This window comes from Nestor notabilis, unplaced genomic scaffold (assembly GCF_000696875.1).
Source record: "Nestor notabilis isolate BGI_N333 unplaced genomic scaffold, ASM69687v1 scaffold26882, whole genome shotgun sequence".
Lineage (NCBI taxonomy): Eukaryota > Metazoa > Chordata > Aves > Psittaciformes > Psittacidae > Nestor > Nestor notabilis.
The window spans coordinates 22455-25446 of NW_009920366.1; positions in this window are offsets into that span (position 1 = coordinate 22455).

Below are 2992 nucleotides of genomic sequence, written 5' to 3' on the forward strand. Positions count from 1 at the left end.
AGCTCTTCCCTGTGAGGGTGCTGAGGCGCTGGCACAGGGTGCCCAGAGAAGCTGTGGCTGCCCCATCCCTGGCAGTGTTCAAGGCCAGGTTGGACACAGGGGCTTGGAGCAACCTGCTCTAGTGGAAGGTGTCCCTGCCCGTGGAACTGAATGAGCTTTAAGGTCCCTTCCAACACAAACCATTCCATGATGCTGTGATTCTGCACCTCCAGGCTGCTCTGCCAGCTCCTCCTCCGGGGGTGCACAAATCCTTTACTGGCTGAGGCCATGCACTCCTTCTTGAACAAATTCCACCCCGTTTTGAGTGTTGATTCCCACGTAGGCAGTTTTCTGCCTGTAAACAATTATTCCTGTATTTTGACACCCCCATAGCGCAGCCAAGACCATCTGTCTGAACTGCGAGGCTGTTAACTGGTGCTCAACTGCCATGAGCTGCAGATGCCACTAGGCTGAGTTTGAAACAGCCACCAACCCCTCCTAACACGCATAACAACTTAAGATGCAGTTAAAATGAATCAGAAGAGCCACTTATCTGGCCTCTATGGGTATTAAGTGCAGACCCCACAGCCTGTCCCACCAAGCAAGACTCCCACATAGCGAGGCCAATGGGTTCCCAGCCCATTGGGAACAGCATCCAGCACAACACCCAGATCTCCCACGTCGTGGTTCCTCCAGCAGGTCAGTGTTACAGTGGCCGGTTTCCAGCCCTTCTCCAGGGCAAAGAACACATTAAGATGTGTCACACTTGCTGTGAAAGGAAAGCCTTTAATCTGAGGCAGGCTTCAAGGCAGCACCAGCTCCTTTCAACCCTGTCCTCACATATGTATGGCCACGCTGGTGGAGGAGCTGCTGTCCCTCAGGAGGAGCAAGGGCAGTGCTTATAGGACGTGGCAGTGCAGATTGCCAGCCCCATCAAGTGCTGTGGGGCTGCTGAGCATCAGGCTGCAGCCAGAAGTGTACAAGTATATATGCTAAGAGCTCATCTCAATCTCCCCTCTAGCAGGTTAAAGCCATTCCCCCTTGTCCTGTCCCTACAGGCCCTTGTTCAAAGCCCCTCTCCAGGTTTCCTGTAGCCCCTTTTAGGCACTGGAGCTCTCTAAGGTCTCCCCTTAAGAAGCCTTCTCTTCTCCAGGCTGAACAAGCCCAATTATTAAGTCCCATTATGCCCCATGTAATGTGGCACACAAGACACAGGTAGGGCAGCCAAGGGGAGGAAGAGAAACTCCTTTTGAGAGGCCAAAATTCCCTGTGCAAAGCTCTGATCATGCTGGGTAGTGCCCAAGGCCCATTTGCAGGTTGCCCTCACGCATCCCTCCTGTTCAGGCAGAAACTACACGGGTCCCACTAATGCTCTGCACATCCCAGTGCCCTTCCCTAGCTGCTCCAGCATCCTTCCTCCTCTCCAAGCGCAGCAAGCTCCCAAACCCCTTCCTGCACCCAAACCCTTATTGCCATCCCTGTGGCATTGGCCACCACCTCGCTAGGCAGAGGCGGTTGGATCCACACTCCCGGCGCCCTCTGCACAGGCGGGATACTGGGAAGCAGAGCTCTGCATTCGAGCCCTTACAAAGCTGCGTGCGCAGGGTCAGAGCACAGACCTTTGTGGTGGGGAGGAAGAGCCCCCACTGGAAAGCAGAGCAAAAGGCACAGTATATGTGTGAAGGAGCCAGCCAGCCACTGGACTTAAGGAAACAGAAGCCCCGGAGCAGTGAGTTCTCTTATCATGAGAGATGCAATGACCAGAGGGTCCCTGGGGGCTCACTGGGTTCACAGGGCAGCAGCTCCAACCCACACTGCTGCTTCCCTTCTCCCTGCAGCAGAAAGACACCAACCAGCTCCAAGAGGCCAATATCCTGGACAGCGCTTCACCAAAGGGTTCCCACGCTTCGGCTGGGATGTCCAACATCCTTCTTTGGGGAAGAAGAAAGCACTTATCACACTGCTCTTCCTGCAGAGGAGATAGAGCACAGCACACACAGCGCCTGCAGGCAGCTGCCTTTGCGTGCACGAGAGCCCAACGCTCCCAGTGCTGCTCCTTGCCAAGCGTGATGCTCCTAGAGAGCAGGACCCGGAGTGAGAGAACAAGGTGGCCATTGCCCCTCTGGGTGGGAGGACAAGCAGCACAGGCATAAACAGGCAGGTAGGATGAGGACATACACATAGTGGTCCAGTTGCCATCTTAAAGCATCTCTTTCATTTCCTCCACTCTTCTGGTTGTTCTCTTGTTGTAAAAGCATTGTAAAAGCCCAGCCTGAAGCACCAAAGCAATGCTCTATGGAAAACAAGTATATGGAGAAGACAGGCTAAATCCAGATGGACCTGTATGTAGCTCCTGCACTAGACTAGGCATGACAGCAGCACAAGGATGGGCATGATGTTAAGATGAGTTCACAGCTAACCACTTCATGCAGAAGGTCACACTGCACACCCTATACTCCCACTAGCAGGGCTGTTTCCAGAACTGCACCCCTGAGTAGAGGATGCTTCCAGCTTCCATCACCATCCACAGGCTATCCATCACCATCCACACACCCTCAAATCACAGCCAGCTTCTCCCCCCAGTCCTGCCCTTGCTCCCTTCTGGCTCTGTGGCATTTAAATCCAGATGCCACAAGCAGAGCATCACTCACAGCCCTAAGGGAGGCAGGCTGCACTTCCACAGGGAGTCTAGGGAAGACTCCCTTGGGCAAAGAAAGTGCAAGTCCAGCTGGAGAGGGGTGGAACTGAGCTGTCTGAGAGAAATTACCAGTCGAGAAAAACAATTCCAGGCTGGGTTTCTTCAGATTCCCTCCTGCTTCAGTGCCTGGGAACTGGGTCCCAGCCAGCAGCTCTGAGCACAGCAGGCAAGGGTTCTCATGAGCCAGAAGAGCGTGAAGGAGATCAGCTGGTGTCAGTAGGAAGCTAGGGCCAACGGCAGCGTTTAGGAGGAGTTTGGCAGATATGCCCCCCCCACACCTCCAGTTTGAATCCAAAGCAGAGATTTCTCCCAGGC